Source organism: Hypanus sabinus, chromosome 5 (genome assembly GCF_030144855.1).
Source record: "Hypanus sabinus isolate sHypSab1 chromosome 5, sHypSab1.hap1, whole genome shotgun sequence".
In the NCBI taxonomy this organism is placed as follows: domain Eukaryota; kingdom Metazoa; phylum Chordata; class Chondrichthyes; order Myliobatiformes; family Dasyatidae; genus Hypanus; species Hypanus sabinus.
In genome coordinates this window covers 120,896,995-120,922,224 of record NC_082710.1, presented here as the reverse complement: position 1 = coordinate 120,922,224, position 25,230 = coordinate 120,896,995, and positions in this window count along the sequence as shown.

The following is a 25,230-nucleotide window of genomic DNA, read 5'->3' as shown; positions in this document are numbered from 1 at the left end:
TCGATATAACGTAAGAAAAGAGGAGGACAGATACCGGTGTAGGCTTGGAACATAGATTGCTCCACATGGCCCACAAAAAGGCAGGCATCGCTGGGGCCCATGCGGGTGCCCAAGGCTACACCTTTAGTTTGGAGGAAGTGTGAGGAGCCAAAGGAGAAATTGTTAAGGGTGAGTTCAATAGAATGTTTGTGTACTTAGTTGCTACCCAAGAACTCCAGTTGCAAGATGCATTTGGTTGATCTATCTCTGGATCTTCCCACCATAATCCTCATCTTGTTGTCGTAGATCCTTTCCCACTTACTTGGCTTCACCTAACACCTACAAGCTAGCCTCCTTATCCTCCCCCTATCTTTTTATTCTGGTATCTTCCCTCTTCCTTCTCTGCCCTGAAGAAGAGTTTCAGTCCAAAAGGTTGACTATTTATTCATTTCCATAGATGCTGCCTGACCTGCTGAGTTCCTTGAGCATCTCCATGTGTGTTGTTTTGTATTCACAGTATCTGTGGACTTTCTCCTGTTTATGATTTGCTGCAGATCCTTTACACTTCTTGACTCAGTGTGTTGTCTTCATTATAGTGCAACCTTCAGCAATCCAAAGTATTCCTGGAAGATGATAATGATAGAATACATCAAACATGGCCAGAGCATGATTTGTTCAAACTATTGACTGCTGAATGAGGATTCAAGCTTATCTGTCTGTTTTGATGTACAAGGTGAGATATATCAAGAGCTATTCAATGGAGGTAGGTGCAAGTGTCCAAGCAGTGGCCCTATGACCTACTATGCAGTGCTAAAGTTGGAGATGGAAGACAAGTGCAATGTGATGGAAGAAAAGAGAGTGCAGATTATTAACACACTAGCTGCCTGTTGAAAGGAATGGAGAATCTAGAACATGAGTTCTTAACTTTTTTTATTTCATAGATCCCTTTGGCAGTCCAGTGAAACCTAAGGAATCTTCTCAGAATAATGTATTTAAATATGTAAAATAAAATACCTATGATTACAAAATAAACCAATAAAATTTAAATACATTTATGAAAATATTATAAAAACAAACTTATGAGATTATAAATTATAGACAAATGAGTCTTAGTGGTTCTTAAGTTAATGGAGAAGATCCTGAGAGGCATTTGGAGAGGTATAATATGATTAGGAGTAGTCAACAGGGCTTTTTAAAGGGCAGGTTGTGCCTTACAAGCCTGATTGAATTTTTTGAGGATGTGCCGAAACACATTGATGAAGGAAGAGCAGTAGATGTAGTGTATTTGGATTTCAGCAAGGCATTTGATAAGGTACCCCATGCAAGGCTTATTGAGAAAGTAATGAGGCATGGGATCCAAGGAGGCATTGCTTTGTGGATCCAGAACTGGCTTGCCCACAGAAGGCAAACAGTGGTAGGAGATGAGTAATATTCTGCATGGAGGTCCGTCACCAGTGGTGTGCCTCAGGGATCTGGGACCTTTACTCTTCGTGATTTTTATAAATGACCTGGATGAGGAAGTGGAGGGATGGGTTAGTAAGTTTGCTGATTACACAAAGGTTGGAGGTGTTGTGAATAGTGTGGAGTGCTGTCAGAGATTACAGCAGGACATTGATAGGATGCAAAACTGGGTTGAGAAGATGGAGTTCAACCCGGATAAGGGTGAAGTAGTTCATTTTGGTAGGTCAAATATGATGGCACAATATAGTATTAATGGTAAGACTCTTGGCAGTGTGGAGGATCAGAGGGATCTTGGGGTCTGAGTCCATAGAACGCTCAAAGCAGCTGCGCAGGTTGACTCTGTGGTTAAGTAAGCGTATGGTGTATTGGCCTTCATCAATTGTGGAATTGAGTTAAGGAGCCGAGAGGTAATGTTGCAGCTATATAGAACCCTGCTCAGACCCCACTTGAAGTATTGTGCTCAGTTCTGTTTGTCTCACTACAGAAAGAATGTGGAAGCCATAGAAAGGGTGCAGAGGAGATTTTACAAGGATGTTGCCTAGTTTGGGGAGCATGCCTGTTGAGAATAGGTTGAATGAACTCGGCCTTTTCTCCTTGGAGCGAAGGAAGATGAGAGGTGACCTGATAGAGGTGTACAAGATGATGACAGGCATTGATCGTGTGGATAGTCTGAGGCTTTTTCCCAGGGCTGAAATGGTTACCACAAGAGGGCACAGGTTTAAGGTGCTGGGGAGTAGGTAAAGGAGGAGATGTCACGTGTAAGTCTTTTACTCAGAGAGTGGTGAGTGCGTGGAATGGGCTGCTGGCAACGGTGGTGGAGGCGGATACAATAGGGTCTTTTGACAGACTTCTAGATAAGGACATGAAGTTTAGTAAAATCGAGGGCTATAGGTAAGCCTAGTAATTTCTAAGGTGGGGATGTGTTCGGCACAACTTTGTGGGCCAAAGGGCCTGTATTGTGCTGTAAGTTTTCTATGTTTCTATGAGATAGTAGTATATGTGCTTCTTTATTAATGCATTAAATAACAAGATTATACATTTAAAATAGAGGAAAGTTAAAATTAAATTTTAGTTTTTTTAAAGACATCAGTTTGAAAGCTGTTGTGATTTAGCTTGAATAAGAACATTAATCTGTGGAGTGGTCCTTGGCAAAGCAAAACACATGTCATTTTGGACATCCAATCAATTTTGATTTTTGTTTTCATGGTTACAAGTGTGGAAGATCCTGATTCATAATTGTATGTTGTTGCAAATGGAATTAACATGTTCACAACTCTCTTTTCAAGGTGAGAATAGGCTTCTCTCAAGGAACAGCAGAATTCTCCAAAACTTTTTGAGTTAAACTCCAATTGTAGTAAGTTTTTCATCTTAAGATCAATGCGTTCATTTTTGGCTAGATCAACATCTTCAATACAGATTATACCAGCAAGGAAAGGATTTTGGATCCACGGTCCAACGTTAATGTCATCAAGATGGAAATAACTTTTGAAACAGATCTGAACTGTTCCCAGGTGTTCACAGACATCTCTCTTCAAAGAAATTGGCAGAGAATTGTGTATCTGAATTCCATCTTGGTAAAGTACTTCCTCCTGCATTTGAAAGTTTGCCGAGATGTCGGCCTTTACGCTGCTCTTCCACAATGGCAGCTTAACCAAGAAAGCTTGTAAGTTTTCTATTAGCATCCATAATGCTAATTTCAGTACTCTGAATTGAAAGATGTATTTCATTCATATGGTTAAAAATATCTGTCAGGTAAGCCAACCCAAGGTTACAACCTTTTACTTCCAAACTGATCCGAGAGTGGGTTTTCGTTTTCTTTCAGAAGTGAAACTTCTACCCTTAGTTCAAACAAGTGCTTAAGGACAAGCAATTTCAGATAGTGAATAATGGAGAGCAACGTAGATACTTGGGTCACATATTTCAGAACCAACAACTACTCCATTTGGAGGCTGAACAACTACAAGGGGCAGGGCTGCCCAATAGTTGGCCAGCTAAGCCACACACGTGTCTGCAGACAGGAAGCCTGCGATCACGTTTGATCTAGCGGCAGGTCTAATAACTAGCATAATTTTGAGGTAGTAATGAACATTCTGTGAACAATATTTTGAGATATCTTTAACTACTGTAAAATGATATGAAAATATTCATGATTTCTATTGGTAACAAAGTCACAGCTACTGCTAATACTACTGTGGTTTGTTGCCTACATCCATAATTGAGGAAAATGCTAAATTTCGGTTGGAAGTTAGTGGAAAATAAAGATGCAAACGTTTTTCCCATCTAAGTTCATGAGTCCCCTGGAATCTACGCACGAACCCTCAAGGGGACCATGGTCCTCAAGGTTAGAATCCCTGATCTAGAGGTTCAATTACAAAACCCTCACCTGAACCTCATCTCAGCATCTCAATTGTAATGTGTTTGCAAGCACCGATGCCTGGGTTTAGGCAAGGAAGTGTTATCTGCATACACCTCTGAAACCAACCCAACAGTTGTTAATGGTGAAAGTTATTAGCTACTTTGTTTTTGAAAATGGCAGACTGCAGACACCTGCAAATGCAAGAATAACCACTGTTGCTAATATTTCTTCCTGCAGTCTTGTAAGAACTCCAGACAATAAAGAAACTCAAGCCTGCTGTTGATATAATGGCAAAACGCAATGTACTGCCAGCTGTTACAGGAGTTTCACACCCTTGTTGTCTTTGATGATGTAAATGTGATAGCCACACTACAGAAATGAAGCCAACATACTGTATACACTGTGTTAAGAACAATAGGCAGTTGACTGCCCATTCATATTCTTTGAAAAGGCTGTAACAATCTGTATGCACCTCTCCTTTCCTGTGGGTTTCCTGCAGATCTGGATTTAACCCCATGTATTTCTTACAGCTGTTGCTCCAGATGTGATTCCACAGCTGATGAAAAATGGCCAAAAGTAAAAATCCGTTTTCTTATGTACTACTTGGCGATGATGACTTTTATGCAGAAATACATTATCAAAACAACAGCAGAATTAACCAAAATAGGTATTGACCTGAGGATTCCTGGCTTTAAATTAATCCAATAATGGAGTTGTCATATTCCATCAGAATCAAGTTTATTACCACTGGCATGTGTCGTGAAATCTGTTGTGTTTGCAGCAGCAATACAATGCAATGCATAATAATAGAAAAAATGGGGATTATTAGTAAGCAAACATGTTAAATAGTTAAATTAACTTACTGAAATTGAATAATTGTTAAATTAACTGTAGAGTGGGGGAGCTAAAGATTACACCAGAGTTTTTGTGGATGACTTCTTCAAGTTCACCTGCAAAAACACTTAAATCTCTTGTTCTTATGTCTGTTTTTTCCCTTTCAAGGTGCCTGGGGACCTGTCAGAGTCCATGATCTACAGCAGGGCTCTAACTGTGTTCTTCATGATGGTGGGTCCTTGCTGTTTGGAATTCGCTGAGCGACCTACATTTCGGGATCTCCGGGCAGGGCTTGGAAACATGAAACTTCAGGGTGTGGCCTTGTGTGGCTCTGTGGCATTGCCAATTCCTTTTCAATGTCACCAACTGAAGCATCTTGAGAGATGGGAACATCAAGATAGTATGTACAGCTGTTGGAGTCTCTCTCCCTCTCTCCCCCCTCTCTCTCTCCCCCTCTCTCTTTTCCCCTCTCTCCCACTCTCTCTCTCCCCCCTCGCTCTCTTGCTCTCTCCCCCCCTCCCCCAGTTTCCAGCAGTGGCGGGATCTCCCTGTGGCCACACACTTCAATTCCACAGACCACTCCCATTCCAATATGTCTGTCCATGGCCTCCTCTACTGTCAAGATGAGGCCACACTCAGGTCGATGGAGCAATACCTTATCTCCCGCCAAGGTAGCCTCCTGCCTACTGGCATGAACATCCAACTCACAGACCTCTGTTGATACCCTTGCCCCCCTTACCCCCATCCCTATCTATTATTTTAGTCTGGTTCTCTTTCTCTCTCTTTTCTCCCCCCTCACTATAATTTCCCCCCCCCCCGGCCCTACCTTTCTTTCTCTTTTATTTCCCATAATTCTCCACCTTCCCCCTAGCCCATTTCCCTCCAGCCTATCACTTCCCAGCTCTCTACTTCATCCATCCCTCCACTCCTTATCCCCTCTCCACCATCCCATGTTACTTCACTCCTGATGAAAGGTTTTGTCCCGAAACGTCGCCACTACCTCCTCCCATAGATGCTGTCTGGCCTGCTGAGTTCTGCCAGCATTTTGTGTTTTTGTAGCATCAGTCATGCCTCCTTTGCAGCTGTATTGATAGGTGTTCTATTAATATATAGAGAACATTTAAGCTAAGCTGGGACTGTACTCACTTATTTCAGAAATGCAACGATTTCAAATAAAGTGAAATGAGATAATGATCTGGAGCTTCTAACTTCAGACACACTTCTTGCTCGCAGCAATCTTGATGCTTTGCTACTATGACCAGCACATGAAACAGAGCAGTTGGTGAGTGGATGTCAGGCAAAAAACCCTGATGCCATGTCCTAGATCACTCTGATGATGATACACATCTTGTGGTTCCTCTGCTCAAATGCACAGTTACAGAACTAAAGAAGCACAAGGAAGATACAATTGATAGTTTCATGAAATGTCAACTGAGGGAAAGTACAATTATGCCTCAAGGTTATTTTGTGTTTCTTTGCAACACTTTGGAAAATTGACCAAGCATTCCTGAACATGATGATATCATTCTATCTACAATGCTTCTTTTGAATTCATGCTGAACTGGTAAATTGGTAAACTGGTTTATTATTGTCATACAGTATGTACTGAGCTACAATGACAAGCTGTCATTGCATGCTGTCCACACAGATCATTTCATTATGAAAGTGTATTTAGGTAATAGAAGGGAAACTAACAACAAAATGCAGAATAAAGTGTTACAGTTAGTCAGAAAGTGCAATGCAGATAGATAATAAAGTGCAAGACCATAATGAGATAGATTATGAGGTCAAGGGTGCATCATGTCAAGCTAGGGGATGATTGATTCAGTGGTCTTGTAACAGAACGATAGAAGCTGTCCTTAAGTCTGCTGGTATATGCGTTCAGGCTTTTGAATCTTCTGCATAATGAAAGTGGGGTATGAGAGAAAGTCTGTGGTGGAAGGGGCCTTTCATTATGTTGGCTGCTTTACTGAGGGAATGAGAAGCAAAGGCAGAGCCCGTAGAATGGATGTTGTGCTAAGCTGTGTCAGGAAATATGGAAGTAGCAACTATCAATATACACTTGAGGTAGTAGGTTTTAGAAGCACTTTCTGAGATCTGGGAGGTTAAATTCCACATTTTACTTTGATGCCATCTGTTGTGTATTTAGTATTTCAGTAATATTTGAGTACTCGTGTATACACTGTATATTGTTTGCTTAAGCATTTTTGTTCATTTAAATAATTCATTACGGACTATACATAAAAATAACTGAATTGCATACGTCATCATGCTACCATGTGATAAGTGTGTGCCCTGCTGAAAATAAACACAAATTCACATTTCAGACTACAAACAAGAGAAAATCTGCCAATGCTGGAAATCCAAGCAACAGCTTATATTCTGTTTGGTGTGTATATTGATTTCTCAAACTTCCAGTAATGCCTCAACACACCCCCCCTTCACAATTCCCCATCCCCTTGTCCCTCTCTCATGTTATCTCCTTGCCCGCCCATCGCCTCCCTCTGGTGCTCAACCCCTCCCCTTTCTTTATTCTACCTTCTATCTCTTTCCCCAATCAACTTCCTGCCACTTTGCTTCATCCCTCCCCCTCTATGTTTCACCTATTGCCTGGTGTTTCTCTCTCCCTCCCCCCACCTTTCAAATCTACTCCTCAATTTTTTTTCTCCAGTTCTGCCAAAGGGTTTCAGCCTGAAATGACCACTGTACTTTTTCCCATTGATGGTGCCTGGCCTGCTGAGTTCCTCCAGCATTTTGTGTGTGTTGCTTGTACTTCAGACTCCTGTCTCTTCCTTTGAATTAATTTAATGATTTGAGGTTACAAAACATTACATCATCCATGTGTTCTATCTGCACACATGGCACCAACTGTCCTCACCCATCACTCTCTCATCATCTCCTCTGAACTCCTCCCTCATCTTTCATTGGTCTCCACCCTGTCCAAAGCCCCAAGGTGCAAAGCCATGTCATAGGGACTCTCCAAGACATATCCCCACCCTTCTGCCAACTATTCCCCTCTGGCTCTCTGGTCAGCCAACCCCTCATCTTGTATATCCTTCTAGATATCACAATCTCCCAACTGACTCCAACCACAGCCGCCTGGCTGATCTTCATCGCAGATCTCAGTCCCAATTCTTTCTGCAGATCAACAAATGATCCTCCCAAACATTTATTTCACAGACCAACCTGACAAAAAAGACCAAAGTTCACAACTTCAAAGTAAATTTATCATCAAAGTGCATATCTTTTTTGATATACAGTATATCACTTAATGTTCATTTTCTTCATGCAGTTACAGGGAAAAAAGAAATATGACAGAATTTCTCAAAAAAGCTATACATAAACTGACACAGACTGAAAAACAGTCATTGTGCAAAAGAAAACAAATTGTACAAATCAAATAAAAATATGAGAACAAGGCTTGTAAAGAGTCTTTGAAGGAGTCCTCGGTTGTGGAATCAACTCAAAGTAGTGTTTATTAAAGCTATACACACAAGCTGAGGAGCCTGATGGTTGAAGGGTAATGACTGTTTCTGAACCTGGTAGAGTGGGACCTAAGGCTTCTGTACGTCTTGTTCAATGATAGTAGAGCGAAAAAGGTGCGGTTTACTGCCTTTGTCTTCCTTCCTTTGAAACACCCTGGTGTTGAATAGCACTTGTTCATTCATGGAAATTTGCATAATCCTCAAAACCAGGTTTGAGTGAAACTTGTATTAGGAAGGTGCACAACTGCCGAGTGCATTGCTTGGTTTCACTGGAATTTCACAGCTAGTGTCTTTAAGTAGTAATAGATTACACTGTCTTATTAGAGTCATGATTTGAATGAATTTAAGTGCAATACGCATTACATAGCTCACATGAAAAATGTGGTAGGTTATAATTCAGAGGATTTTAAACACATGCTTTACATATTTAATGCTTAAAAAGTGAGGTGGTGATGAACTTTGATTGTGCATTCTTTCCATGAAGGCTATCAGATTTATCACTGACCTACTGGAACTTATAGGTGCTTGGTGATTTTCTTTTTGTTTATGTGCCCAGAGGCAGCCATTTGACTGGAAATGAATACAAATCAGCCACCTGTTCTTGTGCTTCTGCATGAATAATACATCTGGAGGCCAGTCCCAAGTGCAGGCATTGTTATTTGTAAACCAAGACACTGCACTGCTGTGAGATATCTGAATCCCTGCTTTGTTGTACTGAGCGAGTTTCTAAATGCTCAACAGGCTTCATCCCCATGTCATGCAATGAGACTCAATGCCCTAGAATTATCAGTTGGCCCTTATCTTCAATTTCTACTCACAGCGTGAAGGTCTTCCTGAAGTAGGCACCAATGTTGTTTTGTGGTCATCTGCAGCACAATACTAGTTTACTACATGTATTAGTGGTAGCGTTTGTAATTCCTCTGAACCAAGTGGATTCATGATTTATCTTTTGTGTTCCTTCTAACAGGTTCAAACCTCCAAAAGGACCACACACTTGAAGTAGAGTTTGGAGGCTTGTGTGCCTCAATGAGCTGGAGAGCTAAGTTGGCTGGAGTCAGGGCTTTATGCTTTGGATCTTGGTTGGATCACCCATGCCAAACAGGTCAAACCCAGGCTAAGAGTGGTCCACTGGTCCTCCAGGTTTTGGTATTCATCTGAGGGCTAACAACTCCAACTGGTCAAAAAACAATTGTTATGAAAACAACAATGAAGAATCCTTCTACACAGATAGAGATGGTGGAGCTTAATTACTGCCCTAAACGCCAGTGGCATAGCAGGAGGTAAGTAAGTAACAGCTTCAAATAGTATAAAAGTGATCTTGTGCTCTAAAACCTTTGTCTAAACTTAAAAAATTCTGTGTTGCCTCATCTCTAATAAATGATCCTTTTTACATTCTATCCTCAAACTTAAACCTGTGAAACACTTACAACATATGTGTATTTTTGTCAAGTGGATGACACAGAATCCTGACCTGCAATATTTCCAGACTGTGTTATACTTGGACAAAACAGGGAAAACAAAGGAGAAACTTTGGATCAGGCCAGCGGCATTATTTCATATTTGCTTTAGGAGCCATGAGCTCCTGGCAGAACATAAAAACTGTATTTAATCTGAAGAAGATATTTACTTTGTTCAATTGAATCCATAAATCCATTTGCTCTTCCTTTGAATAATAAGGGTAAAGAGCAATGCTTTTCTGGAACCTGACAATATCTCTTCCTCAATAGATTTTTGTTTGGTATACAAAGATACAAGGATTGTTGAAAAATGAGCAAATTGACCATTTTATTAAATGGTTTGTATGTTTATCGTGACCATAAAGGTAATAAAGGAATATGAATGTAAAAAAGATGCTTACTTGTGCCATTTTGGATAATGCCAGTACATTGATATTTTGTTCATTGGAAGGCCAAATTTAAATATGGGTCTGTAATAAGTTGTATTACATTGGCTTTAATGTATATGTTCTGACTGAATCAAGTCAGTAAATGTTCCCTGCTTTTGTTCTGCTCCCGAGTGACACTAAAATTGAGCTCTGCAGAAGCTATGGATGCCAATTTACTGTTAAATTTCTGCTAAATAACATGCATTCTTGAAATGCAATCCCTGCATGATGCTGTATTGGGAAGAACATAACAGCATGAAGTGGAGATAAGCACCATGATCATGGTGAGCTCATAATGCCAATCAGTGCAAGGTAATGAATGACAGTAACATGATCAAGTTGGATATCAATACTGCAGCTAATGTGTTTAGCTTGCACAGAGGTTTTTGCATTTAACAGTTGGAGGGAGCACCCCACCTGCTCTAATTAAAAGGATCATCAGTTATTTGCAGATGCATGTTGTTCATTTACAATGCGGTGATTGGAGTTATCATTTTGTCCTCTCAATGCTGTGGCAGTCTAGAGTTGCAGCACCAGTTTTTGCAGAAGGAAGCAGCTGTGTATCATTTTCTACAAGCTTCAACACATTGCTGTTTCTCCTGTTGTCCCTGGTGCCAGTCCATCCAACAATATAACCTGAGAAGGAGAGAGAACGTAAGAGTGAAACCATCTTAGGAGAGAGAATTGGAGGGAAAGGAAGATGCTCAGAAAGCAGATCAAATGATAATAGAGCATTGAGGCAACACATCTAGCAGAGCTGCTGCCTTGTTCTTCCAGGGACTCTGTTTCAATTCTGACATCAGATGCTGCCTATATGGAATTTGTGTGCCTTCCCTGTGTTAGCCTGGGTTTTCCTCTGGGCACTCCAGTTCCCTCCGACATCCCAAAGATGTGAAGGTCAGTAGTTTAATCTATTCATTGTAAATTTGCCTGTTGTGTAGGAAGTGGTAGAATCTCAGGAGGCATTGATGGATATAGAAAGAGGATAAAATTGAGCTTAGTGTTGATAGAAGTTCTGTGTCCACAGAGCCTGTTTCCATGCTGTAGTCTCTGTACCGTCCTCAATCTCGTGTTTTCGTGCCCTGAGGTTCCAACCTGCTTCAAGAAGGGCAACTATTGTACTGAGTCCCAAGAAGAGCATTGTGACCTGCCTCAGAGTCTACTGACTGGTAACACTTATACCCGTTGTAAAGAAGTGTTCTTCAGGAGGTCGGTTGTGACTTACATCCACTCTAGCCGCAGAATTGAAGTGAATCCACTGTAGCATAAACCACTGATGCTACTTTAATGGTATTTCACTGATTAAAAAAAAGAGATGCATTTACAATTCAGGATGACATGCAGCTGGTGGGGAAACTGCAGACAATTCTCTATCCATGCCTCTGATACCTTTGTCCTTCCTGGGGATAAAAGTCTTAACTTTGGAGGTGTTGTTGCAGTAGCTCAGGTGAGTCAGTGCAGGGTATTTTATAAATGGTACACGTATTGGGCATAGTGCACTAGACATGGAGTGATTAATGGGTTTAATGGGTTGCACCTTCTTCAACCCCTCCCCACCATTAATGATGTTGCAATCAATACACTTGGCCATGCCTTTGATCACTGAATGTCTATGCAACTGCATTTATATTCTTGGGTTTACCTTAAAAAACAACTCTTCTCACCTAATGACTGCCTGGAGATCATCCACAGGATGACATTTTTTCTCCTCCTCTCCTTAACATTTCCAGTCCTGAGTCTCAGATTATGGATCTCAATGTCAGCAGTGGCTTCTAGAATGAAGATAATAATTTCTCCAACAGGTTCTAGTCATAAGATGTGTCACCATTGAAAAAGTACAATCTCACATTAATCTGCACAGCCTCCCTTGAGTCACTCACCAATTTGGAACCTGTGGTGATCTAGGAAATAAGCAGAGATATAAGAGTGACCAAGTCATATTAATTCTTTTGAGGTTTAAGTTAGGTCAAATAGATGTAGAGAATTGCATTTTGGTTTTTTTTCAGTGTTCTCAAATTTAGCCTTAGAACCCTAGAGTGAACTGACAACAGAGGAATGCATTGACCTCCAGAGGTCAACAGAGTCAAGTAAGTTAGTGTCAGCAGACAACACTGATGGAGCAAAGCAGATTAATAAATTGGTTTATTATTGTCACGTGTATCAAGGTGCATTGAAAAAGATGCTATCTGAACAGATTATTTCATCACATTGGTGCATTATGGTAGTAGGAGAGGTAAATGATAACAGCACACAGAATAATGTGTTACAAGTGTAGTGTATGCAGACAGTAAGGTGCAAAGGCCATAACATGATACATTGTGAGGTCAATGTAATGCATTGGAACTCCAAAATGTGAGTCTAACTTAGTTTTTACTTTAACTGAGGCACCCAGGTATCACATAGTGGCATGATGACGTATTCCATTTACAAATGTACTTTTACTTACAACCCATAATGAATTAGTTAAACAAGCAAAGGTTGCTTAATCAATAATATATTTACAATATTACTCAAATTTTACTGAAATACTAAATACATAGCACTCCTGCTTGCTCAGCTATAAACTGCATCACAACCATATACACAGTATACTACATAATACAACTACTATAGAGCCATCAACAGCATAGTAACTTTTTATATTATTAGATTGAGGCCTAAATATTTAATTGCTGTGGAGGTTTTCTTACTCTTGTGCAATAATGTCTTTCCGAACAAGGGGTATTACCCTGCTCAGCAGGTGGCTGTGAAACAATCTCAGCTTCTGGGGTTGCCTTCATGCTGGCTGTAGGAGTTAACTCTGTGATTGCACAAATTTGTTTGGCCAGGCTGTGTTTTTTTTACAGTCATTGCAATTTTGTTCATGCTCAGTTTCATTCCTGACTGTAACTAAATTGTGTCTCTGAATGCTGTTTCCATTCATACAACTATTTCAACTGTTGTTTCAAATACAAGATTGCTTCAGTTAGGAGCTGTTTTTTAAATGATTTCTTGCAACACTCCAGAAACTAAACAATCACTTAGTGCATAATTAAGCCCAACATTGAGCTGACCATGCTCATAGTACCAATTCAGCCACTTAACTGAAATTGACCCCCATTCCTTTTGATTCCACTTTTGAAACATGACGTATTTTACAATCAACAGTAGTTTTGGTTCCAAATATTCCTGCATTTCTTTTAAAACTCATTTTGGATGGTTTGTTGAAGCAGTGAAGTAAACTGTATGCCTTTCTACCTATTGCACTCAGCAAAACTGGTACTTACTTCTCATTGTCTATTTGATTTGCTTTAAAATACTGTTCAATTAACTGAGTGTGCATGTTGCAGTTATCTCTTGTGCAATCAAACACATCAATCCTTCCAATGTAGCCACCCATTCCTGCTCTTTTTAAAAATGTATTATTATTATCAATTGTTGCCTTTTTTAACTTCAATCATCTCTGTCTCATTTTCTGAAGAGATGGGCTGCACTGTTTTTTTTAACTCAAATGTCTTGTTGTGCTTTGTTTAGAACTCAAACATCATGCTGCACTTTAGTTGGCAAACAGTTGTTTAAGGTTTGTTTAAAACTTACTCGTTGCCACTGTTATGTTTTGTAACTCTGAAAACAACCAACCAACAGCAGCCAATGGATCTGTTATGTAAAAAAAGTTTTTCAAAAGAGGCAATTAAACTGCGCAGGCTCCTTGAACAATTGAAGCAAATACATTCCAGTAAAGCAAGCTGCCACTTCATGACAAATTTGAAAAATGGAAAACACTTCAAAACATGTTTGCCAGCAATTCACAACTGAACTGTGATGGTCTGTGTGCTTCGTACATCATTTCATTGCTCATGCTTAAATCTGGAAAGCCCCATACAACTGCAGAGAAACTAATTCTGCCAGCAGTGAAGAAGATTCTGACTATGGTTTTACATAATCCACCAGACCAAATAATTAAAACAATTCGGCTCAGAAACAACTCTATTCAAAGATGAATAGATGAAATGTTTGAGAAGGTACAATGTACAACAAAACTAGCTAAACAGAATTTTCTCTTCATTTTATGAGTTAACTTTGCCAGTCAAAAGATCTTTTCTTTTTTGTTATGTTCATTTTTATAAAAATAAAAGCATGGTTCAAGAGTTATTACTTGCAAGGAGATTAGAAACAGATAGAAAGGGAATGTCACTGATTTAACCATATAACAATTACAGCATGGAAACAGGCCATCTCGGCCCTTCTAGTCTGTGCCAAACGTTTACTCTCACCTAGTCCCACCTACCTGCACTTAGCCCATAATCCTCCATCACTTTCCTGTCCATATACCTATCCAATTTTTTTTTAATGACAAAATTGAACCTGCCTCTACCACTTCTACTGGAAGTTCGTTCCACACAGCTGCCACTCGCTGAGTAGAGAAGTTCCCCCTCATGTTACCCCTAAATTTTTGCCCTTTAACTCTCAACTCATGTCCTCTTGTTTGAATCTCCCGTACTTTCAATGGAAAAAGCCTATCCATGTCAACTCTATCTATTCCCCTCATAATTTTAAATACCTCTATCAAGTTCCCCTTCAACCTTCTATGCTCCAAAGAATAAAGACCGAACTTGTTCAACCTTTCTTTGTAACTTAAGTGCTGAAACCCAGGTAACATTCTAGTAAATCTCCTCTGTACTCTTTCTAATTTGTTGACATCTTTTCTATAATTCAGTGACCAGAACTGTACACAATACTCCAAATTTGGCCTCACCAATACCTTGTACAATTTTAACATTACATTCCAACTCCTATACTCAATGCTCTGATTTATAAAGGCCAGCATACCAAAAGCTTTCTTCACCACCCTATCCACATGAGATTGCACCTTCAGGGAACTATGCACCATTATTCCTAGATCACTCTGTTCTACTGCATTCCTCAATGCCCTACCATTTACCATGTATGTCCTATTTTGATTATTCCTACCAAAATGTAGAACCTCACACTTATCAGTATTAAACTCCATCTGCCATCATTCAGCCCACTCTTCTAACTGGCCTAAATTTCTCTGCAAGCTTTGAAAACCTACTTCATCATCTACAACGTCACCTATCTTAGTATCATCTGTATACTTACTAATCCAATTTACCATCCCCTCATCCAGATCATTTATGTATATGACAAACAAAATTTGACCCAGGTTGTCAACATCAGGGGGGCACAGAGCTACTACTCCCCATTGAACATCGACAACTCCTCAGTAGAGATTGTAAAGAGCACCAAATTTCTTGGTGTTCACCTGACGGAGAATCTCACCTGGTCCCTCAACACCAGCTCTATAGCAAAAAAAGCCCAGCAGCATCTCTACTTTCTGCGAAGGCTGAGGAAAGTCCATCTCCCACCCCCATCCTCATCTCATTCTACAGGGGTTGTATTGAGAACATCCTGAGCAGGTGCATCACTGCCTGGTTCGGAAATTTCACCATCTTGGATCACAAGACCCTGTAGCGGATAGTGAGGTCAGCTGAGAAGATCATCGGGGTCTCTCTTCCCGCCATCATGGACATTTACACTACACGCTGCATCTGCAAAGGAAACAGCATTATGAAGGACCCCATGCACCCCTCATGCAATCTCTTCTCCCTCCTGCCATCTGGGAAAAGGCTCCGAAGTATTCGGGCTCTCACGGCCAGACTATGTAACAGTTTCTTCCCCCAAGCTATCAGACTCCTCAATACCCAAAGCGTAGACTGACACCTTGACCTATTGTCCTGTTTATTATTTATTGTAATGCCTGCACTGTTTTTGTGCACTTTATGCAGTCCAGTGTAGGTCTGTTGTCTAGTGTAGCTTTCTCCGTGTTGTTTTATTATTATGTAGTTCAATCTAGTTTTTTTGTACTGTGTCATGTAAACCATGGTCCTGAAAAACGTTGTCTCATTTTTACTATGCACTGTACCAGCATTTATGGTCAAAATAACAATAAATGTGACTTGACTTGACTTGACTTGAGATCCCTGAGGCACACCACTAGTCACCATCCTCCAACCTGACAAACAGTTATCCACCACTACTCTCTGGCATCTCCCATCCAGCCACTGTTGAATCCATTTTACTACTTCAATATTGAACAATTGAACCTTCCTAACTAACCTTCCATGCGGAACCTTGTCAAAGGCCTTATTGAAGTCCATATAGAACACATCCACTGCTTTACCCTCCTCAACTTTCCTAGTAACCTCTTCAAAAAATTCAATAAGATTTGTTAAACATGACCTTCCACACACAAATCCATGTTAACTGCTCCTAATCAGACCCTGTCTATCCAGATAATTATATCTGGTTGTTTTGGATTGTTCAGAAATTTTTCGAAGAGAAGGACATTCTGCTCACCAAGCTTCTTGCTTATGCAATAGATAGAGCAACATCATGGACACCATCATGGGGTTATTGCTTTTGTGAAAAAAGTGGGGTTATTACTTATTTGAAAAAGATGTACTTAACATATATCCAATTCAATGTGTAATTCACAGGTATCATCTTGTCACAAAAAATCCTAAGTGATTAGCTGCACAAATCATTAAATGCTGTTATCAACACCAGTAAATAAAATCATGTTCCAAGCTCTCAATTTTTGACTATTTTAAGGTTTGTATTGAGAATAATGAACAGTTTGAAGCGTTGCTGTTGCACACAGAAGTTAGATGGCTCTCAAATAAAACTGAAAGGCTTTGATGGATTTTTTGAGGCTATGATATAATTCATTGAGGATGTAAATACTTAATTCAGTAATCAATTCAGGAATATTAGGCATGACATTGCTTATTTGTTAGAGTTATTTGCAATGTTTAATAAAATTAGTCTTCAATTGTAAGGAAATTATGTAAATCTTGTCAAAGTCAAATCAGTTATTGACACATTTCTATCCAAGTTAACCCAATTTAAGTGCAACATTGGCCATCATGAGCTTTTCTATTTCCGAGCCTCTATGAATACGAGCAGAAAGAAAAAATACAAGAGACGAACTTTAAGTGTACTGTGTCCACCAGGTTGTACTGCCTAAAGGCACGTCAGAAAAATTTGTGGATCTTTTCTCAATCCAAATTTGAGTTTGGGTAATAAATCTATTCCCGAACACTTGAAATGAAGATTTAACAGGAATGATGGAGGAAGAACTGATCTCACTTCAAAATAACTTTGAGCCGAAGATGAGGTTCAAAATACCATATCAAGACTTTTGGTTGTAAAAATAAATCTCTGAATGCTACCTGGCACTGTGGGAGAACCGGTTAGATGCTAATATTGCATCTCCAGCATCATATTTAGTGGGGCATGGTTTCAGTGCATTTGCCCAAATTCTTTCAAAGCAAGAAACCAGACTTCAAATTACTGAACATGGGGATTTGAGTGACATTCAGCCTGATGTTGAGGAACTGATATCACTACACCAAGGCCATCTTCTCATCTGAAGATGTAAAAACAATGAAGTAGTGAATAGTTGGACTACTCTAAATGCACACTCTAGAATTGTTCATAAAACTTTATTTACTGTAATTAAATAAAGATATAATTTTATTTTTAGTTTTAAATAGATTTGAATAACTTTGCATTTATTTGTCACTGCTTTGAATTTGCAGTGCCTATTTTCTTTCATTGTGCTTCATAAATCAAATTTCTTTACAGATTTTTAATGAAATGGCCAGAGAGGGAAAGGAATGCATTGGAGATGTGGTTTGGGAGCCAAGGGGGTAGTAATGCGAACCACTGCCCTAAATCACCAGTCTTATCCAACTTGAGATAAAAAATGCCCGCATACATTCGCTGTATCTATTTTGTTCATAATTTTGTGTGTGCCATAATTTTGTCTCTCCTCATTATCGTGTGCTCCAGGGAATGAAGTCCTAACCTATTCAACCTATCCCTGTCACTCAGGTCTGCAAGTCCCAACAATATCTATCAATTTCCTTTGTACTCTTTCAATGTTATTGATATCATTTCTATAGGTAGGTGACAAACCAGAACTGTCAATCAATGGAATCAATACAAAGTAAAAATATAACTGCACTTCCATGATATTTGGAGTCAATTGCATGAAGTCTAGCAGGTTATGAATATCAATTAGTTTTAAGGCTGACTGCATGGAGTCTGAATGTCATTAGGTAAGTTGGATGATGTTAGACAATTAAATCTGAGGTTTGTGAATTTGAATTCAAGCAGTGTACAATAGGTTAGAAGGTGCTTGTGTCAAGAACATTGGAATCATATTATGGGTCAAATGTCACTTAGATTAAGCTATTAGAAATGCACTCAAAGTGAACATTATGAACTACATGCTATCTGATATTTTTTCTGTGCAATTTGCTTTTCTAATTTTCTTGTTTTCCATCATGTGAAACTATTCAAAATAGGATTGATTTCTTTTCAGCTCTGGGTTGTTGGCTTTACATTTATACATACTAAAGTTGAAGCACTTGGAACTGTTTGCATGCAATTTTATTTCAATCACCTTAAGAAGCCTAAGAGATGACTTTCATGATTTAAAAGAATGTTATTCATTCAAGTTTAAAAAATGTCAGACCAAACCATGCATTTACTATGTAATGCTGAAACAATCAAGGCGTGCAAAAACTTCTACATAGGACAAAGTTTAAAGTACCGTATATAAAGTCTATGCAGGAATAACAGCATCAGAGTCAGAGTAAAGTGCATTATCCACAGAGGTAAAGTTATAGGAGACCCAAAATAAAGATGGAAGTTTCACTTCATTACTTTTCTACCATGCTTTAGTAGCATGAAGACATTTGATTTTCAGTGGAAAAATCAAATGAAAGTTTTTTTTTTATGTTTGACTTCCTTCTTTGTACATATCAGAAAAAAGAACCATTGGTACAAGTCTCTGAGTATTCTGCTTGGCACCCTTAATGCTTTCTGAGTGACACTGAATGAGTTACACATGCCTGCTGCCTGGATAAGCTGATTGAAAATCAAGATGAGTAGCTGTTGACAATGTGGAAGCCGTGCAGTTTCGAAGACTGCTATTGGGAAATATTTTCACTTTTGCCATTCTGCCTATGGAAACATAAACTAACTACTTTCAACAAATCCACCTACTGACAGATCCCCTCTTTCACTCCATCCGTGAACCTTCCCAAGCCTACAGCTTCTCCAGAGGTGGATTCTCAGAGTCAGTTTCAGCAGTCCCTGACAACTAATTTTTTTTTTTACCATGATTTCCATTACTATGGACAAAAAGGAGCAGCAGCACAGGACACATCCAGGATGTCATGTCTCAACTGAAGAGGATACAACTTTTCCAGTCTACACACAAAATAATTCAACAACTCAGCTTAGGGAGAAACCTTTCTGAGGAGTCGTGATTTAAAGGGGTCATTCTATTACCTTCTGCAAGATGATCTGACCTATATTCACTGTGAAGACAACCATTCTCATCCTTCATAGCACAAAGTTGTTTTACGCTTTCATAGCAACTCTATGCAAAATCAGTCAGGCACGTGATAGGCAGACATTCAGATGGTACTTACAGTATAACAAGCAATTCCTTTATAAAAGGATAGCCGCAAGGTAGCATAATGGGTGTTCCAGCACTCTCCAGTCTCTGAGTGGATTCCAAGAGGCAGCGGACATGAACCACTTAGCTGGTAGTCTGCAGAATGTGGCACAAGACAATGTTTGGCTCCATTTCGCCGATTAAAGCTCCCATTGTTTGCCGATTGAAGTGACGAGGACAATTGATGCATCAAAGCGAGTGTGAAGGGTGAGCACTGGCTGCCTGTCTTTTGATCACTCTGCTCTGCTACTAAGGAGCCTGCTGCTGTGGAGAGTGCTGCCCAGTTTTTTTGTGTTTTGGCTGTAGACCTGTACTATAAAATCTTTTTCTCAGCTTTATTGTTTCTATATTGTGCTTTTTTTGTCTGATCTTGCTTTTTTCTGTGAGGAGGAGGGATTTGGGGATCAATGTGTTTGATCTGTTTTGCTCGGTTTTTGTGCAGGAGGAGGGATTTCAAAGGTACATTTAATGTCAGAGAATTGCATACAATATACATCCTGAAACGCTTTTTCTTTGCAACTATCCACAAAAACAGAGGAGTGCCCCCAAATAATGAATGACAGTTAAATGAAAGAACCCCAAAGTCCCCCCCAGCTCCCGCTCCCTGGCATAAGCAGCAGCAAGTAATGATCCGGCCTCCCCCCATCGGTAAAGAAAGCATCGGCACCCACCACTGAACACTCTAGCGTGCAACAAAGCAACAGTAAAGACACAGTCTTACAGTACCCCAAAGACTACTTGTTGACCCGGTAGGTGACATACCACAGGCTCTCTCTCTTCTTAATAAGGGAGAAAGAAGTGTTTCCGTTTCTCCATGAGAGGGGAGACATTACAAACAACTCACTAAGTTATAATGTTAAAAGTCGGTTGCATCGCTTTTTCTGAGCTCTGTGCCCAAAGATCTCAGGTCTCCGGGCACACAGCCATAGATCTTCCAACTCCCAAGACACACCAATCTGTCAGGACACTGACCTTCAATCCATCTGTCCCCAGAGCCATGAGCTTAAGCCACGCCCTAATCGAATAACAACCAGTCATGAAACCCTGAGAGCGGTTCCCATTCCAGCAAAGAACTGAAGTCAGCATGTAACTTCAGGTCAGGGTCTTCAAAAGAAACCTGAAAGGGAAAAATGGAGATATTAAAGATGGCGATAGAACTGTTTCTGAAGATGCAAGCAAAGGAGTCGCCATTAGGCACCATTAATCCTCCAAAGTTGCTCCCTGGGAGTTGGGAGATGATGTACCTAATCTATTTGTTTGTTTTTTTTTGTATGGGGAGAGATATTTGGGAGTCATTGTGCCTGATCTGTTTTGCTCAGATTTTATGTGAGAGGAGGGATTTGGCAGTCTATATACTTGTTCCGTTTTTGTTTGTTATTTTTTGTGAGGAGGTTGGTTTTGGGGTTGATAACTGTACTGCCTCTCTTTTCGTTCCAGGTTTCATGGCAACCCGAAGAATTGTATGATTTCAGATTTGTATACTTTGATAATAAAATGAAACTTTGAACCTTTAATTTATTTTCACATTTTTAATGAAATTAAAATAATATCTGATGGAGCATATGGCTGAAAGCAATACAGGAAAGGAAGAGTTTTAGTCTAATAAACTTTATGAAGTCATCATCTCTAATGACTGGTGTCAAAAGATTGCTATGCTGCAGACTAATCTGTTTAACACAGAAACTCTTGTAATGTTGCACGTTTTCCATTTGGCAACTTTGGGTGTACCCCATCCCACTGGCAGAACAGATTTACTGGAAGCATTATACATTGGCTTATAGCTAGGAAGGATTGCCTCACTAACAATCAGCACTGATTCCACATGCAATAAAGGTGCAATGCTTTAATTTAAAAATACACAAGAACAGTAGGCTCCTTATAACCAACTACCTCTTTTGAGCTGATGAATCAATATTCTTTCATGTTGAGCATCAACAGCAAGGAGCGTGGAATTTTAATGGTAGAAGATGTTTTTGAGTAATGTAATTTGAATGTCAGTCATTAAGAGTGATTTGGTAACATTACTGACTGAAAAGTCCTGAAGGACATAGCTGCCAGACTTATGGCAGATGGCGAGATAATTAAGATCTGATACTTATCACACTATACTTTGTGGATGCATCTGTTGTTATAGAATTGGGAAGAGAGAGGAAAGCATAGTCCTGTGGGGACTTAGTCCTTGCATCACTCCATTTTGCCATGTGGAACCACCATTCTAGTAAGATGGATAATTAAAAATGTAGATGTGGTGGACTTAATGCCCTGTTTCGATGCTCTATGACTCTATCACAAGCATATCTAAGGTAACATGCATACTTGAGCTTCAGCATAAAACTCCATATTTGTTAACTATGTATATTCAAACAAGCAGAAGCTAAGTTTAAAACTCTGTTTGCCATTTCAAATTTGATGGTGGTGGATTTAACTATCTAATAGAAAAGGACGCTTCAGAAACATTCCAACTTCATCCAGTGTGCTAATTAAAGAAAAAGAAGTTATCACGATCCTCTGCAGCCAAAAGCTTCAAATGAGTCATTCCTGTCAGTTTCAACCTGAGAGAGTCTATATCAAACTTTCAGTCTTAAGTTTACATCCACACAGAGTTTTGTCACTAGAAAGCAGCATCAGTCATCAAGGACCCCAACATCCAGCCCATGCTCTCTTCTCATTGCTGCCATCAGAAAGAAGGTATAGGAGTCTCAGGATTCATACCACCAGGATTAGGAACAGTTACTACCCCTTAACCATCAGGTTCTTGAACCATAGGGGATAACTTCACTCACCCCATCACTGAACTGTTCCCACAAACTATGGACTCGCTTTCAAGGACTCTTCATCTCATATCCTTGATATTTATTGCTTGCTTTCTTATCTATCTATCTATTTGTTTGTTTATTTATGTATGTATATATGTATGGATGTATTTCTGTATCTTTTTGTATTTGCATAGTTTTTTTGCATATTTGTTTTTGTCCATCATGTAGGGTGTAGACTTCCAGAGATTCTATTATGCTTCTCACACCATCACTGAACTGATGCTTCTCATACAGTGTTTACTGTGACTGCCCACAAAAAAAAAATCTCAGGTTTGTATATGGTGGCATATATCTACATCGATAATATATTAACTTTGAACTTTGAACAAGAAATGCATTGGACACAGCAAAGACTACAAGAATTCAGATAGCTGTGGTCCAGGATATACAATCTTCTCATTGTCACCATCAGGAAGTGAGTACAGAAGCCTAAAAACACACATTCAGTGATTCAGGAACAGCTTCTTCCCCTCTGCCATCAGATTACTAAATGGACATTGAACACATGAACACGCCTCACTTTTTTATTATTTCTGTTTTTACACTATTTTTCATTTAACTATTATATATATATATACACATACATGCTTACTGTTGCTCAACTTTTCTATATAGTATTATACTGTGGCCACTAAGTTAACAAATTTCACAAGATATGCTGGTGATATTAAACCTGATTCTGATTCTGAGATGTTCATGTCATATACAGACCCTGTTCTACATATGGCCGTGATTGATAATGTGGAAAATTGCTGCAATATGACTTCTTGCTAAACGCTACTCAAATCCAACCAGACAAATCATCTCACTATCTGTCTCCTTGTAATCGTCAACAACTGATGGGAGAAATGGCAACACCTATTGAACAATAACACGATTGTTGTAATTCACTTTTGGTTCCACTCAATATACTCAGTTGCAGAGTTTAGATGTAAGTGATTGCATTCAGCTCCAAAGCATAATTCATTTCAGCGTGGCACCATAAGCTCTTGTAAAATCAAAGGCAAAACAATGACAAATATTGTTCAGTGGAGTTAAACCATTTTTTCTTAGGAAGAAGGCTGCAAGCATGCCTTAAAAACATGACACGGTAGCATTGTGGCTAGCACAATGCTTCACGTTATCAGTGATCCAGGTTCAATTCCTGCTGCTGTCTGTAAGGAATTTGTACGTTCCCCCAGGACCATGTGTATTTCCTCCAGGTGTTCCTGTTTCCCCCAAAGTCCAAGGATGTATCTGTTGGTAGGTTGACTGGTCATTATAAATTTTCCCAGGATTATGCTGGTGTTAAAATCAGGAATTGCTGGTTGGCACGGCTTGTAGTGCCAGAATGGACTGCTTGGTGCTGTGTCTCAATAAATAAATAAACTTTCAGTAGCTTTATCAATACATTTCCATCCCTCTTATGACTAGAAGTGATATTGCTAATTGATGATTGGAGCAGTTAGGCTAATTGGTAGCTTCTCAAATAGTTAAAACAAAGCCCAAACTGCTCAGTATCCAACCTTTGGTAGGACAAGCAGTGAATAATGTTTGATCCACATGAATAGTATTTGATAATTGCAATCAAATTCCAACTGAAATTGCAATCAAAATCCTTTGACATTGTCAGGAGAAAACACGTCCAGCCATTTCATCACCAACATAAAATGATCACAGTGCAGATTATCTACAATAATCATGTTTTCTTGACAAATATATGATGTTATTTACCGATGCCATGCACTGTAAGATTTCACTGCTAATGTAATGGTTTCTCTGTAGCAGCAATGTTTGAGTTATGACTAGAGATAACAGGGCTTTAGAATGTGGGGCAATCCAATGAGAGAGATGTTATTCTTTCTTGTGGGTCTGGGAGCAGAAATTTTGTAGTCTTTTTGCCAGGGAGAGTTGAGGAGAGAAGACATGAATGGAGAGAGTTGGTAGACCGCCGGACAGAGTGGACTTGGAGCGAGGGTCTGAGGTTCGGCTACGCTCAGAGAAAGTTGACACAAAACCAGTGGACGGAACCATGAGCTCCAACATTGCACATTAGACTGTTTCATGAGAATGGGCCCTTTTCTTTTTTTTTGTTTCTTTGTTAACCCTATAGTCAAATTAAGAATTATAAAGCTAAATTGTTTAATGGCATATTGTGTACTGTTTGTTATTTCATAGTACCAATTTGTGACAGGGGACGCATTGCGCAGCATCCACCCAAACAAGATTTCTTAAGCTTCGTCGGGCCAAGAGCTGTCTTCCCCTAGATTAACCTGCTAGCCGAACCAAGAGTAACACCTACAAGGACAATGTTAAAAACGGTGAAGGAATACATTATCTCCAAGTTTCTCTGCTGATCCAAAACATAAATCACCATGCAAAGACATGCTTTTTTTTAAAATTTAGTGATACAGCACAGTACAGACCCTTCTGGCCTAACTATTGCATTCTGGCCCAATGTGTCTATTTTGGCCAATTAGAACCATGTGACCAATCAACCTACTTACTTATGCATCTTTGGAGGAAATTGTAGCACCTGGGGAAAACCTGCATAGTCATGGGTAGAATATAGACAGTGTTGGAATTGAACCTGGGTTGCTGGTGCTTTAATAGCATTATGTTAACTGCTATGCTGCCATGTCACCTCCCATAAACATCAGCTCTTGGTCAAATATTAAAATATATTTGGAGCACATGGTCTTTAGTAGTTTACGAAGCAGAACAGTGGGGATTGCCAATTAATGCTGCTCTTTCCAGGATTCCTACACCCAAGACTGAATTAAAGGAAAATTAATTAAAATTTACTCTGTGAGTGCTCTGTGGATTTTTTGAGAGTGCTGTTAAAATGATACCCAATAGTAAAGTACCTCCTCCAAAGCTGTTGAACTGAATAACCAGTTGGT